Below are 17,405 nucleotides of genomic sequence, written 5' to 3'. Positions count from 1 at the left end.
TAATTATATTGCCATGATTGTAAATTAGTAAATGAATTGCAGTATGTAATTTCGTAACAACATTGTCTCTGCTTATTGTATACACCTTATATCAAGCTTCCTTTGGACTAGTGAACAGAAATGCAATGTTGGTAGACTGGTAACTTAGTTGTCTGCATATTCTTATTGATAATGCTTGTATGTGTACAAAACAGTAACATCGATCTCCACAATTGCCCCCTGTCAATCACAAAGCTATTTCAAACAAAGCATGCATACGTTCATGTGATAACGCTGTATTAAAATGTACAAAAATGTTGCATTGACTGGGCAGCTGCAATACCGCCGAAGTCGCTGCATGTAATGTCTCGCTCTCCCCATCAGTCATTATTATTTGTCTGTCTCCTCTTTTATTGAAGAAGCTCCTGGAACAGATTAACAACGTATTATTTAGTATTTATTCTCTATTTAATGAGTACGGATATTTGTTTCTTATTTTTTACAAATACCTACAACCATAACAGAAGATGTTGGCAGTCATATTGAAAGCAGATGTGCTAGCAGACAGAAGTTCTGATGCACAGTATTATCAACAAAACACAGATTGTGATTTGACGCTAAGACATGTTAAGCTACTTCAGAGCCAAAATCTGCAAATCTAGAGCAATTCAAACTTCATCTTGAAGCGAAGATAACATTATGGAGTTGAAAGTACAATGTATCAGTCGACTATGACCTCAAATTGATCATATTTCGTTGTCAATTTTGTGAACCTTTTAACTAAAGTCATTAATAACATTTCTTAAATTTCATTTATTCACTAAAACACACACACACACACACACACACACACACACACACACACACACACACAATTATATATATATATATATATATATATATATATATATATATATATATATATATATATAGTATTTATTACATTCAACTTACAGCTAGAACTAATACGCCAAATGAAAGAAAAACTGAAACAGTTTTTCATACAAGTGTTCAAAGTGAACACCATTTGTCACACTTTGAGTCGATAGGCGAGTTCTTCCAAAATCTTGATCAGTGTCTGGAATAATTTTTCATACAAGTGTTCAAAGTGAACACCATTTGTCACACATTGAGTCGATAGGCGAGTTCTTCCAAAATCTTGATCAGTGTCTGGAATAATTGTTGCAAAATGCTGTTTCTGAAGTCAGGTAGATCAGCTGATAGCGGAGGCATATAAATGTCAACCTTTATGAAACCCAAACGTAAAAATCTCATGGCATCCGATCGTGTGTGAACGTGGAGCTCATGTAAAACAAGCTCTGTCATTGGGCCCTTTGAGGCCAATCCAGTGGTTGGGTACAACGTCATTTAACCAATCGTGTACAGAGTTATGCCAGTGAAGAGGAGAACCATCTTATTGCCAAATAAATTTCTGTGGTTCAGCTTCTTCCAACTGAGGAAAGAGCCATAGTTCTAGCTCATCAAGGTAAGAAACACTAGTTACACCTGCTTCACCCATAAACTCTCCACTTTGATATCGCAAAAATAACATTAAATTTAGGGGAGACTCGTTGCAATTGTACCATCCCGTTGGAATTTTCTGAGGCCCAAATGTGCAAATTATGTGTATTCACGTCTCCACTTAGGTGGAATGTCTATTGATCACTGAAGACGACACGGTCCAGAAAATCTTCATTGTCATGCAGCAACATTTCGTTTGCAAATTTGGCATGTAAACCGTAGTCTGTAGAGCTTGTAACAGCTACAAGCGACAAGGACGTAGTTGTAAGTGTCTCCTTAAAAGTCACCACACAGACGTCACTGGAATTGTTAATTCACAACTAGCCTCGCGAACTGATTTCTTGGGACTACACGTGAAAGACTTTCACTCCTTCAATACGTTCTTCAGTCACTCTTGATCGTTCCCTACTCTTCCTTTTGCTCACATGTATACAAACACAACTGTTTGAGTTGTTCTTTCGTTTGATGTGTTATTTACAATTGTAAGTTGAATGTAACAAATACTAAAAACTTTTGAAACCCATATATTCATTTTGAAACACCATGTATATTGCTCCTTTTCTACAAAAATTGTAAAGTTGGCTCACTAAGCATGTCTGGTTAGATGCAAGAGAGAGAATGAAGGCCATAATCGAGCCAGATTAAAGTAGAGCATAAATATATAAATGTTTTCTTCCTTTGTAGATGCATCTAACGGCCTTAAAAATACATTCTTTGGTTAAAATTTGGTTTAATATCGTAGTAGAATGAGTGTTAAGTTACAACAAAATCTTCATCCTCTTTTCATAATATCTCATGTTGGGAACCTTGTTTCATTATCTCATTATGATTATGAAATGTTAGTTAACGTGAAAAGCTTTATTTACTGAAGGTTAAATGAGGAATGCAAATAGCAGTCACCAGGTGATGGAATGGACTATTCTGAAGGGGAACATCATATTATCAAATGCTTTATTCTCCTGTTTCAAAATACAGGTACCTGAAAGAGTGTGGAATTGAACGGTGTAAATGACTGCTCGTTGGTTAATTGCTCGAATGTTCTATGGAACATCTGAACGATTCTTTTATCTAAATGATGTGGAACGAGTCAGTTTACAGGACATGTATAAAGCATATGCGATCTAAGTTGTCACTTGGCATGGTGGCTGTTGGGAGCGACTGTAAAGGCATTATGGTCGCTCCCATCAGCTACTGTGCTGAATGTCAACTTAGTTTGCGTGGATAGGACATGGTTAGTATTAACATTAAGGAGTACTTTATATTTCAGTCCTACTCATGCAACAACACCTAAAAAACAAGGTGTTTCTTTATTTATTTCCCCAGGCCACCAGTGTTTAAATAGAAATTAGTTCATGGAACAGAATGAGTTGTCCTACGTAACACATGGTTGAGTGTTGTATTTCCTTCATAGTTCATGTCAAAATAGGCAGGTGCGAAGATGATGAACTTCATGCAAACAAGAGCCTTCAACGCAGTAACCAACACAACACAGTAATAGTAGAGGGCTCTGGACATTTCGGTCAGGACAATGATCTTATTACAAGGTCAGTCCCACGCCTGTCGATCACTTGTGTGTGGTTAACACAAAGTCAGGGAGAATCCCTCCCCTCTTTCTCTGTCCGTGCAACTCAGGCAAATGCGTGAGGTGATTTCAAGGTCAGGAGGTAATCTGATACCTGATACCTGTCACATGTCAAGATATCCCCCCCCTCCCCCTTCCCCCCCCCCCAAGGTCAATCACACATCTTGTACAATTGTGTGATGTAAAAAATGGCGCGAAAACGAAAGTCACCCATCCACTGGCGCAGATAATGGTCTATGATGAGGTTAGTCTCCCCCCCCCCCCCCCCCACACACACACACAAACCAATAAGAAGGCGGGAAGCCCCTTCACTCCCTCATTTTCTCTCTGGGCCAATAGGAACACATTAAAATGGTGAAAACACACTCACCTCCCTCTACCCCTTGTATCTGTAGAGTAAACCCATGACCTCATCTGAGGCCTGTACGCTGTAGTGGAAGGATCACCAGTAACAGAGTTACTATAATTAAAAACGTTGATAAGTATTACCATAATTTACCAGGTAAGACCATTTGATATTACATCATGTGGCTGAATTACTGTAATTCAAAGACATCAAAACATATTCAGCAGAATGGTAAATATTAACACAATTTACCATATAACACACTTTGCATTACAGTATGTGACTCTGATGTGGCTGAATTACTATAATTTAATAAGATCATAGCATTTTCTGCAAACTGGCAGGAAATACTAAAATAATTTATTACTAAACACACTGTGCCTTACAGTATGTGACTAGGGTTCTGCTGAATTACTATAAATTAACGTCATCATGACATTTCCGATAAGTACTCCATCGTAGGACGACCACCCATTGCTGTTTTACAATGTCTGACTGATATTCTCCAAATATGCACGTTTCTCTTCTAATATATGTGTAAATACATGATCTTAAATTTTAACAGTTACTGCAGCACGCTATTATTTTAACAAAATAAATCGATATTCTGAGTTAAACAATTTACACAGTACATTTTTAACAACATATGAGACTTCAAATGTTCAACAAGTAGGACGGTGCAATATTTAATCAGATGAATTCTTGCTATGTGCCAGAGCTATGCAATCCCTGTATAACTAGTGTGTGATTTCAGTGTCGTATTGGCAAATTTACTATAATTTAATGACGTCATGGTATTTTCTGTAAGCACTTTAAAGCACAAACAGCACAAAGTATCACAGAAAACACGTATATAAATTCGAGAGACTTGAATGTTTAACAGTTTCTTTAGTGCATTATTATTTTAATAACAAGTACACTTTTGCTAAATTCCAAATCTACCTTTATTAGTTTGTGATGACAATGCAAGAGAGCCCTTGGTGCACTTCTAAATAATGACAAAAGAAATACACACATACAACATTGTAAAACTTTAATACTTTAGAATTACTAACACCAATACAGTATTAAGAAATTCTGTCACTGCAAGACTACCCAGACTTTAAACAGCGGTGAAACAAAAATACACTCACAATATATCGCTATATTTACTCTATAAACAACTTCCCCACTACAGACATAAGACTGGAATAAGATAGGTAAGCACTGTATTACAAAACTTGTTACAAAATGCGTGGTGGAAACCCGCAAGTAATCATCCACGTGCGACCTATCTTGCAGTTGGTGGAGGAGATACTGCCGTAAGTACAAGGTATCTACCAGGAGTCCCCAAACTACAAAGGAATCTCCAGCCACAATAATATTTGACATGTCGCTACAGTCAACTCGTGTCTGGGCTGCAATGAACAGAAGAGAGAGAGGTAGCAACCTGGAAACGCCAACAGGCAACAATGCCCACGTGTTGGCAACACCTATGGTCACATATCAGTCGCTGTGACAGTGGAAGGAGGGCGATAAGACAGAATGACAATGGTCGAAGCATCTAGGAGTGGAGGAGGGTACGAATTCTGTAAATACTGTAATATTTTATTACATGTCTCTCTAATTCTCGAGGATATTTCCAGAAACGAAACAACAGACTACTACCGTTGGAAAAGTTCTCCTGTACATTATACATTTTTTATTATTCCAACTGCACTAAAAAAAAAACGTTACAGCACATTGGTGATGGCAATTATACAATAAGTTGTTTCATGGTGACGGTTTGACCACCATGAAGGAATCATTAAATTTGAGTTTTAATAACGTAAAAGTGTTAAACGATGCTTGCTATATCACATGGCATTATGCAAGCTCCGACCTTTCATTTGTTGCTACAAGGTGTTGTCAAATTATGCTACCTGCAATAATTCTCTATGAAGAAAACAAAATCCGAAATAAAGAAAAGAAAATATGATTTTCCGATTATTAACGATATAATTTCAAAGCCGGACTTTACGTGGTTAATCGATAGAGTCGTCCCAAATAGTTCTCATGAAACTCTGGCGGGTAATTTTAAAGATAGTGCATTTGAGGTAGGCTTCACGATAATTCCACAACAGTCGTTGTATATCTCACAATGGTGACATAAGAATAATTTGTGGCCTATGTGCCTTAACAATATTATATATAGAACAGCGAGATATGTCAAGATTAAATGCATTGTTCATTTTCCCACGTGCTATTTGAGAGTGGAATGACCTCAAAATTGGACTTAGAGTAGAGTAGTATATATCTCTTCCATCAACTGCACCAACCTTGAAGTAATTTCTTTAATAGGTTGGCAACTGCTGAAGCACCGAACAGCAGAGTGTAATACAAACTTTACTAAACACTCTAATATTTTTATTACTTGTCTCTCTAATTCTCAAGGATATTTCCAGAAATGTATATTAATGTGGGTTAATTACTATAACTTAATGAGACCATAGCATCTTCCGCAAACTGGTAAGAAAGATTAAAATAATTTATGACATAACACACTGTGCATTTCAGTATGCGACTGGGTTGCTGCTGAATTACTATAAATTAATGACATCATGACAGTTCCTGCAGGCACTCCAGTGTACGACCTAACTAACGTAAGGACATCACACACATCCATGCCCGAGGCAGGATTCGAACCTGCGACCGTAGCGGTCACGCAGTTCCAGACTGAAGCACCTAGAACCGCACGGCCACACCGGCCGGCACACTCCCTCCCTCTTGTATCCCTAGAGAAAGTGCATGACCTCCTCATCTGAGGTCTGTATGCTGTAGTCGAGGGATCATCACCAACAGAGTTATCATGATTAAATAATGGCGGTAAGTATAAGCATAATTTACGAGGTAAGACAATTTGATACTACAGCGTGTGGCTAAATTACTGGAATTTAATGACATCATGGCATATTCTTCCTTTCAGGAACAAAAATGTATATTAACACTGTGGTGTCACCGCTAGACACCACACTTGCTAGGTGGTAGCTTTAAATCGGCCGCGGTCCATTAGTACATGTCGGACCCGCGTGTCGCCACTGTGTGATCGCAGACCGAGCGCCACCACACGGCAGGTCTAGAGAGACGTACGAGCACTCGCCCCAGTTGTACGGACGACATTGCTAGCGACTACACGTACGAAGCCTTTCTCTCAATTGCCGAGAGACAGTTAGAATAGCCTTCAGCTAAGTCCATGGCTACGACCTAGCAAGGCGCCATTAACCATATCTGGAGAGAGTCTCACTTGTATTATCCAGAGCAATGTACAACAAGAAATTAAAGTTAAGTATACGAGAAGCTCCGTTCTTTTCTTTATAGCATTCATAGAGTATCCTGTTTCAGACTTAACGCAAGACGGCGTGAGTTGACGCGTGCCCTTTCGGCTACTTCAGTGTGGCGTAGCTAGCTTGTTACGCCACAACAGTTTGGCGACGAGTATAAACGTGTTCTTTCTACTTTGCACTACTTTGCTTGTGTCATGGCTTCGCCAGATGTACTGTCCGAATTTTATCGCTTGCAGAATCAGCAGACGCAGGCGTTATTGGATGCCCTTGGACAGCTCGTCCAGGGTCAACGTGCACTGCAACCCGATGCGGCCGCCGCCGCTTCTCCGCTACCGCAGCCACAACATGCAGTTGCACCCCCGTTTCGTAGTTTTGATGCAGCCAACGAAACCTGGACGGAGTGGTCACGCCAATTTGGATTCCATCTCGCCGCCTACAGAATTCAAGGTAATGAGCGGCAGCCGTTTTTGCTTTCGTCTGTAGGTGTGTCCACCTACCGTGCGATAGTGAAATTGTTTCCCCGACGCGACGTAGCAACTCTATCCTATGAAGAAATTTTGTCGGCATTAGACGCCTATTTCAAAGACACAGTTAATGTAGTTGCAAAACGGTATACGTTCTTTCGTACAAAATGTACGGCCGGTCAAACTAATAGGGAGTGGGTTGCAACTTTGCAAGGACTTACTAGGGAGTGTGCTTTTGAATGTGAATGTGGGCTCCCTTATTCAGATACAATGGTACATGATGCAATAGCACAGAACGTTTCTGATGTTCGCATACGGGAACAGATTTTGAAACTAGTAAATGCCTCCCTTCAGCAAGTGATAGACATATTAGATAGGCAAGACACACTTGAATTTGCTCAGGAATCATTTGAAACTTCGCCAGCCGTGTGTCACATTAACCGGCCTGCCGGGCGCGCTGCACGGCCCGCTAAACAGCCCTCGCGCACGTCCGCGCAGCTGTGGCTTCGCTCTCACACACGTGTGCCGCGTAGGCAAGCAAATGCAGTGAAATCATGCCCGCGGTGTGCAACTAGACATTCGCGTGACAATTGCCCATCACGCCAGGCTATTTGCTTTTACTGTCATAAGAAAGGACATGTTCAAAGTGTTTGCCAGAAAAAGCTCAGATCAGACAATCACAACCATTCCAGGCCCTTTGCTTCGCGCCGGAATCGACCCAAGGACAATCAGGCTCGTGGACCTTCGCCTATGGACATTCATGTAGTTAATTCCACCCCGTCCAGTGCCACTATCTCAAACAGTGAAAGTGTTCGTCCCACAAACAGTGTGCGTCGACGTCGCCAGAAATCCCGTCAAGTTGCAAGTGCTTCTGTACCTGTCTCAGTTCAAATTGCACGTGAAAGTCGCTCTTGTCGTCAGCAGGAGAATAAACTTTTTGTAGATTTGGACTTTGCCGGACAAGTGATACCGTTCCAGCTCGATACCGGAGCTGCAGTTTCATTGCTCAATCACGCCACGTACAAACAACTGGGCGCACCTCCGTTGTGTGCCGCAAATGTTCAGCTCACGAGTTATTCAGGACAGAATATCCCTGTGTTCAGACAGTGCAGCCTTCTTGCCATATACAAGGGACAAACAAACCTCGCGTCCTTTTACGTACTTCGTTCTTCTACTGCAGTGAACTTGTTTGGGTTAGATTTATTTCAGTTGTTTAACATGTCTATAGTCAATCAGGTCCTATCAGTGAATGAGACTGCCTTCCGCCAGTGTTTCTCGTCTATGTGACGAATTTGCAGACATTTTTGCACCGGGCCTTGGTTGCGCTAAGAACTATGAAGCACATTTGGAACTGAAAGTAAACGCTCAACCGAAATTTTTCGGAGCGCGCCATGTTCCCCACGCATTGCGTTATGAGGTCGCCAACCGCTACGATATCTTGTATCGGTCCACTGCAAAGCACGGAAACGCTGATGCGTTGTCCCGTTTGCCTGTTTCTGAGGATAAAGCATTCGATTCTTCCGAACTTGCTTGCATGTTCATTGATGCGGAAACTGATGACGTGGTCGAATCGTTTCCGATTGATTTTCGTCGTGTAGCTACAGCCACAGCTGCTGACCCTGTCCTTGCTACTGTTTTGCGTTTTGTTGCTACGCAATGGCCCTTGTCAAAGTCGCGGATCGCGGATCCGTTGGTTCGCCGATTTTTTGCTCGCAAGTCGAGACTTTTTGTACGACGTGGTGTTTTGTTGTTGCGTTCTGATAATCAGTCCAGAGTAGTGGTCCCACGTTCGTTACAGTCCTCTGTCTTACGGCTCCTTTCCCAAGGACATTGGGGTATAGTGCGCACGAAACAACTTGCTCGTCAGCACTGTACTTGGTTCGGAATCGATGCTGCGATTACGAATATGTGCTCTTCTTGCAAGGCGTGTGCCGAACAACAATCCGCACCGCCGCAGAAATTCTTTGCATGGCCGACAGCCACTTCTCCTTGGCAACGCTTGCACATAGATTTTGCCGGTCCATTCTGGAATGCTCGATGGTTGGTTGTGGTCGATTCTTTCAGTCATTTTCCTTTTGTTGTCCAGATGTTTTCCACGACGTCATCTGCCACCATACAGGCGTTATCCGCTATTTTTTGCGTTGAAGGTCTTCCGCAGACTATTGTTTCCGACAATGGCCCACAATTCATGTCCGCAGAATTTCAGTCATTCTGCAAGGCCAATGGTATTCAACATCGGACATCCGCGCCGTTTTCGCCTCAGTCGAACGGTGCCGCTGAACGATTGGTCCGGACTTTCAAGTCCCAGATGTTGAAGTTGAAAGAGTCGCATTCTCGGGAGGACGCGTTGTTGATCTTTTTGTCTTCGTATCGCTCTCAGCCTCGCGATGGTCGCTCGCCGGCTGAGTTGCTCCATGGTCGTCCTCATCGAACCTTGATGTCTTTGCTGCATCCGCCGCATCAGGTTCCTGTGCAGCGGCAGACTTCTGCTTTTGCTCCAGGCGACGTTGTATTCTATCGCAACTATCGCGGTTCACGGCGTTGGCTCGCAGGGCGCATTCTTCGCTGCCTCGGCCGCGCGATGTATTTGGTTTTGGGGGCCTCTGGTGAGGTGCGTCGGCATCTCAATCAGCTGCGCCTTTGTCGTCGCCCGGGTTCTGCCGCTCCCCGTCTGCTTTCAGCGACGGTGCCGTCCGGTCAGCGCCCTGGGGACCCATCTACTGGCTCGCCTCATCCCCAGGTGTTACCGACGATGCCTTCCATTTTGCCGCATGGCGACGCGCCGCTGCCGCCGCCGCCGCCGCCGCAGCCGCCGCAGCCACCGCCGGCGCCGCCCGCAGTGGACGCTTCGCTGCAGCCGCCAAGTGCCTCCCTGGGTCACGCGCCGCCGTCCGCTTCCCGTGACCAGCTGTCCTCCGCCATGGAACTCTTGCCTGTTCGGGACCACATGGCGTCATCGCGCGTCGGATACCCCGACGCAATGGAGGTCGACCCTTCGGCCCCTCCTGTCTCATTACGGGCGCATACACTGCATGTTGACGTGCACCCGGGTCTAGGTTTCCAGGCGTTTCCTAGCTCTCCTCGGACCGAATGGCCGGGTGCGGGTGGCACGGCCTCGCCTGTTGTTAGGCTCCCCACCTCATCGCATACGTCAACATGGGGTCCTCCCCACGGCGGGCGGAAGCCTTATCACACGACCGTTCGCCGATTTGCGGGGGAGGAATGTGGTGTCACCGCTAGACACCACACTTGCTAGGTGGTAGCTTTAAATCGGCCGCGGTCCATTAGTACATGTCGGACCCGCGTGTCGCCACTGTGTGATCGCAGACCGAGCGCCACCACACGGCAGGTCTAGAGAGACGTACGAGCACTCGCCCCAGTTGTACGGACGACATTGCTAGCGACTACACGTACGAAGCCTTTCTCTCAATTGCTGATAGACAGTTAGAATAGCCTTCAGCTAAGTCCATGGCTACGACCTAGCAAGGCGCCATTAACCATATCTGGAGAGAGTCTCACTTGTATTATTCAGAGCAATGTACAACAAGAAATTAAAGTTAAGTATACGAGAAGCTCCGTTCTTTTCTTTATAGCATTCATAGAGTATCCTGTTTCAGACTTAACGCAAAACGGTGTGAGTTGACGCGTGCCCTTTCGGCTACTTCAGTGTGGCGTAGCTAGCTTGTTATGCCACAACAAACACTACTGTCACTGTGCAATAATAAGAGCACACGGAAGTTGGCTGCTATAGAAGTACACCTTACAGACAAATATGACTGAGTAAAAGCTATATACTGTGCTCCGTCTGCCTTCAATTTTAATTACATATATCTACAATCTGTGGGGAGTTTGTCCGTATAGATAAGATATATGTTATGCAAAAGTATTATGTTTTAGCTGGCTATGTGTGTACTGTAGAAGATTGTAGTTTCTTAACGGAATATTTTGATGTTGGCAGGATGTAGTATCGCATACAACACTACTCTACTAAAAACAGGACTGACAGGTGTATTGTAAACTATGTCTTGTTTGTAATATTTGTTTTAAATCTGACTCCATTGCTCTGCTGGAGTACAGGTTATTATTTGTAAAGAAATTGTATTTCAAAATCATGATGGGGTGTATATGAAGGACTTATTTCAATAGTGGCACAAGTCCATTACCCCCACTTTTCTGCCTATAATGCTTCTGAAATTAATGATCCAAACAAAGAGAAAGAAAGGTTCATCTCTAGCAAGAAGCCATATGCTTGAATATTTCTGGTATCTCAACTGCAGATTTTTCAGCGTTCATTTAATTTTAGGACTCTGTATCTCAAAATGAATAAAAATGGACTTGTACCACTATTGAAATAAGCCCTTCATATGGTATAGTTTTACTGCAACATTTGGTAATAGTTGGAGGCAGTATCACACACAGCGATACTGTACTAAACAAAGGCACTGACAGACATGCATTCGATTCCATTGCTCTCTGATGTATATCTTATTCATCATAAGCAAATTGCATTTCAAAATCCGAATGTGGTGTATATGCTGTAGGAGACAGTAGTTTTAATAGGACAGTTGGTGAAAATAGGTGATAGATGCATTGAAGACTATCTCTTGGTATAATTCTACATTATGCACTCAATACTATTGGTCTGCTGGAGTCCTGGTTGTTCTTCATAAACAAATTACTTTCAAAACTCAGTATGGGGTGTACACGCTGTAGTTTTAATGGAACAGCCGGTAAGGTCGGGATGCAGTACCATACATAAAGACTCTGTTAAGAAAGGGGACTGAAACGCATATTGTAGACGATCTTTGTTAACTATGGTACGGATAGAATATTAAAGCTGGGGAAAAATGTTTTTTCTCAGCCCGGATCCTGTTAAAATCATATACGACACATCAAAATTCTGTATATAGGTGGATAATACCTAAATGAGCAATGTGTCGAGCAGATTTAGACCATTCCCTGTTAATGATTTCGAGTATAAGGCGCATATGTGACACTATTGACATTCTACAATATTGTCTGCTGGGGTGATTATCTGTCTACCTATAGTTTTTAATTATATTCCTGTAAACTAGGAGAAGGAGGTTGTTAACAAATACAGCATAGGTATTGTATATACATACATGTTGTATTAAAGCTGGAAACATATTTTTCTCTAACCAGGAAATTCTTCTCCATAATACTGTCAAATATATATCGAAAGTTCGTTCGTCATGGAGGATGATCCAATTAAACTGCAGGAAAAATCACTAGGGCTCGATTCACATGATAAAATGCCGCAGTGCACCGAGGAATTACGTTAGGTGAGCGTGGGGTCGCAACTGCCTGCTGAGATGATGTTTGTACTAGAACCAATGGAGGAGAACTATCGTCCCCATGCAGGATATAAACGTTGAGAGAGTGCTTCCCGTTAGTGTGGATAATTTCGCTGCTAATGGAGTAAGTTTGGTTAAGCGACTTTTAGTTGCTAATTTAGCTGTGCTAGACAGCCAAAGAACGGACCGTATAGCGAGAAGCAAAGCATCTGTACAACTACAAAATATTACTTACTCCCATAACGCCTCTCGACATTATTACAATGGGAAAACCCGGGAAATTAGAGTCAATATGTGGGTTTACCGACAGACACTCTTTATGTTCATTACAGAGTTTTTAAATCTGTGGAATAATTATGTTTAACGAGCATTCGTTTTGGTAGAGAAACAAACTATGTCGATATCGACTACAAGTCTGCAGCACTATTAGCGATTTGGCAGTCGACTCACTATTGTCATATCCTTGCTACGTTGCCGTCTGACCTGGTAAGATGATGGTACTGGGAAAGATGTTTATCTGCGGTGATGCACTAGCAACTATGGCTGGCAACAGCTCCACCTTCCCACTGGTGTTTGCTGCTGGTGCAGACAATCGTTACCAACAAAATGCCTTTTTGGTGGTGTGCATCCTGATCATATTGTCATGCTAAATGCATACCAAGTATGGGAAGATGTATAGATCAATGGTGAAATAGCTGCTTTTTGCAAAACGTAGATTACATGAGGATATGCTTTCCTAAGCAGCATTTGGAATACTTCGCCAGTTATCTGTGACCCCTGTGCGGCATCACAGTCGTCAAAATCGCAGCAGATAAGTATGGGTTTTGCTGTATGTATTGCATTATTGCACGATGGTGCAATATACCTATCAAGTTCGATATAAATATCACTGTAATACATTATAAACCTTTGAAATTTAGGTGGTGACTTCTACATTAGAGACGTTATGATCTGTTGCAAAAATCAGAGGAATTATTCTGTAGGTAGTATATTACTTCCTTTCACATACACCTCATAAAGACAACAATGAGAAATTACGGTTGTTTACCTACAACCAGTCTTGCCTCGCGATTGATGGAGGAGGATGGGGGTGTTAATGTACTCTCCACCACACGCAGTATGAGAGTGTTAATGACTTGATTTTCGAGGCACAGTCACCGTATAGACAATAGGGTTGTATTAGCTGGCTGCTGTATCGAATGCCGTTTAAGTACCTCAAAAAATAAGTAGATCACACAGGCAACTAAAGGGAACCAGTTCACACAGCGGGGAGGATAAACTCTACTCTAGTCAAAATCTGATATCAATTACAGATTATACTAAACACACTGTTATTAAAATTAAAGATGTCTTTGATCATTGCTCTGGAGAACTATAAATCTACCTCTGCATATATTTTCATTATTTTCATCATTAAAAAAGTGTTGTCTTCGAGATATACAGCAAATTTAGTCTGCCTGATGTTGAAAATGCAATTAACTTATTGTCATTAGCAGTTATGTTTCTGTAATTGTTACATCACAAACTGGTAATGGTTCACCATATTGGAGGGTACTTGGTATAGATTTTCTGTCGATAATACTACAAAATACCTATTAGTATATGCTTAAAGAGGATAGTTACATTGTGACTAAATGTGCATCTTCTTATTCGCCTTAAGAAAATGTGGCGACGTCTCCAGAGGTCTTAGGCGGAATCCTATTAAAGATATTACGTCAAGGGCTGCAACTGATGGAAGAGATATATGCTATTCCACTCTAAATCCAATATAGAGGTCGTTCCACTCTCAAATAGCACGTGTGAAAATGAACAATGCACTTAATCTTGACATATTTTACTGTTCTGTGTATATTAATGTTAAGCGATACAGACCTCGAATTATTAAATCTACTTTTCACCCCATTTGTTATCTTACTTGTATGGCCTCTATGCGAGGTATACGATAGCTGGGATAGAAATAACGTGTAGGCTACCTCCCTAAAATTACCCAGCAGAGTTTAGTGAGAGCTATTTGGGGCACTGTGTCGAATGGCCACGTAAAATTCTGCTTTAAAATCATTTTGTTCACAATGGGACGAGCATATAATTTTTTCTTTGTTTTGATTTTCGTTTTTCTTCATAGAGAAGTGTAGTAGGTAGCATGTTTTTACAATACCTTGCAGGAACAACTGTGAAGTTACGTGTTGTACAATGCCATGTGATATAGCAATCATAGTTTACTACAGGATACGAAAACAAAACTCAAATTTTGGTATTTCCATAACGGTAGGCAACCCATCACCATGAAGCAACTCTTTGTATAATTGTCATCACCAATGTGCTGTAACGTTTTTTAGTAAGGGTGATATAATAAAATATGTTCATTATACAGGAGAACTTTGCTAGCGGTAGTAGTACGTTAATAAAGTTTCATTTCTGGAAACATCCTTGAGAGTTAGAGAGACAAGTAATAAAAATATTAGAGTGCTTAGTAAAGTTTGTATTATACTCTGCTGTTCGGTGCTTCAGCAGTTGCCAACCTCTCTGTCTTATCGTGTCCTCTGCTTCCTCCGGCGTAGAGATTGATATACAATCGCAGGTGTTGCTAACATATTGGCACCATGCCGTTCTTCGATTGCTGTCTCCTTTTAACGGCCATAGAACGGGCATTCTCTTCCTCTCTCTCTTCTGGCCTTTGCGGCACAGGCGCGAGCTGCTTATAGCGACATGTCAAATATTATTGTATCTGGAGATTTTTGTACGGTTGGGAGGCTCGTCCTAAATACTCCACCAGCCACAAGGTCGGTCGTCCGTGGACGGTTACGTGCGGGATTAGACCTCACAATTTTTAGTTAGTTTTTTAAATACAATGTTTGCCTATCTTATTCCCATCCTATACCTGTAGTGGGGAAATTGTTTACAGTGTATATTTAGAGATGTATTGTGATTGGATTTTTGTTACATCGCGATTTAAAGTCTATCATGGGTAGTCTTATAATGACATCATTTTTAAATATCGGTGTTGATAATCCCTTAAAGTATAAAAATTTAGTGATGTTGTGTGTGGGGATTTTTGTTATTATTTACAAGTCTACTGTGGACACTCCTGTAATGATGTCATACACTACTAATGTAGGCATGAGTACTTGGTTCAACTGGTTCCGAGCACTATGCGACTTAACTTCTAAGGTCATCAGTCACCTAGAACTCAGAACTAATTAAACCTAACTAACCTAAGGACATCACACACATCCATGCCCGAGGCAGGATTCCAACCAGCGACCGTAGCGGTCGCCCGGCTCCAGACTGTAGCGCCTAGAACCGCACGGCCACCCCGGCCGGCCAATACTTGGTACTTAGCAAGAATTTATTTGTTGTCAAATAATACAATTGCAGATATTGTTAAACGTTCAAGTACCTTGTATTTAAATATGTGTTTTTTGTGATACTTTGTGGTGGTTGTGTTTTAAAGTGTTTACAGAAAATGTCATATCGTCATAAAATTATAATAATTCTGCCAATACGACACACACACCATGAAGTCTTACACAAGTAATGTAGGTAATGACTAGTAACGACATACATCTGGCGCATAGCAAGAGTTTATCTGTTAAAATCTTGCACTGTGCTATATATTTAACACTGAAATTCTGAACAAGAGCATATATATTATTAAAAGTGCATTGTGTAAACTGTATAATTCAGAAGATTAGTGAACTTTGTTAAAATAATAATGTGCTGCAGTAACTATTAAACACTTATAGTCACATATTTTATCATAGTTTAGAAGGGAAATGTGTGTATTTTGAGAATATCGGTCGAAAATTGTAAATGCTAATGGGAGATGGTCGTACACTGGAGTGCCTACAGGAACTGTCATGATGTCATTAATTTATAGTAATTCAGCAGCAACCCAGTCGCATACTGAAATGCACAGTGTGTTATGTCATAAATTATTTTAATCTTTCTTACCAGTTTGCGGAAGATGCTATGGTCTCATTAAGTTATAGTAATTAACCCACACCACAGTCACATACTGTAATGGCAAAGTGTATTATGTCCTAAATTTTGTTAATATTTACCGTCATTTTGCAGAATATGCCATGATGTCATTAAATTCCAGTAATTTAGCCACACGCTGTAGTATCAAATTGTCTTACCTCGTAAATTATGCTTATACTTACCGCCATTATTTAATCATGATAACTCTGTTGGTGATGATCCCTCGACTACAGCATACAGACCTCAGATGAGGAGGTCATGCACTTTCTCTAGGGATACAAGAGGGAGGGAGTGTGGCCGGCCGGTGTGGCCGTGCGGTTCTAGGCGCTTCAGTCTGGGACCGCGTGAGCGCTACGGTCGCAGGTTCGACTCCTGCCTCGGGCATGGATGTGTGTGATGTCCTTGGGTTAGTTAGGTTTAAGTAGTTCTAAGTTCTAGGGGACTGATGACCACAGATGTTAAGTCCCCTAGTGCTCAGAGCCATTTGAACCAATTTGAGGGAGTGTATTTTCCACCATATAAATGTTTTCCTATTAGCCGAGAGAGAAAAGGAGGTAGGGGAAGGGTTCCTGCCTTCCTATTGGCCTAAGATCAGGGGGGGGGGGGAGGGGAGACTGATCGTAGATCATTATGTGCGCCAGAACATTTACACTGGATGGGTGACTCTCATTTTCGCTCCTTTTTATGGCATGCAACTGGTCAAGATGCTTGACTTATCTTTGGGGGGGGGGGGGTTATTTATCTTGAGACGTTACGGTTATCAAATTACCTCCTGACCTAGAAATTACCTCGCGCGTTTGCACGACATGCGTGGGGAGAGGAAAGGGGGGATTCACTGTGACTTTGAGTTAACCACACACAAGTGCTGGACAGGCACGGGAGTGAAATCGAGATGAGATCGTTATCTTAGTAGCT

This window comes from Schistocerca nitens, chromosome 3 (genome assembly GCF_023898315.1).
Source record: "Schistocerca nitens isolate TAMUIC-IGC-003100 chromosome 3, iqSchNite1.1, whole genome shotgun sequence".
NCBI lineage: Eukaryota > Metazoa > Arthropoda > Insecta > Orthoptera > Acrididae > Schistocerca > Schistocerca nitens.
Note: the sequence above shows the minus strand (reverse complement) of the source record.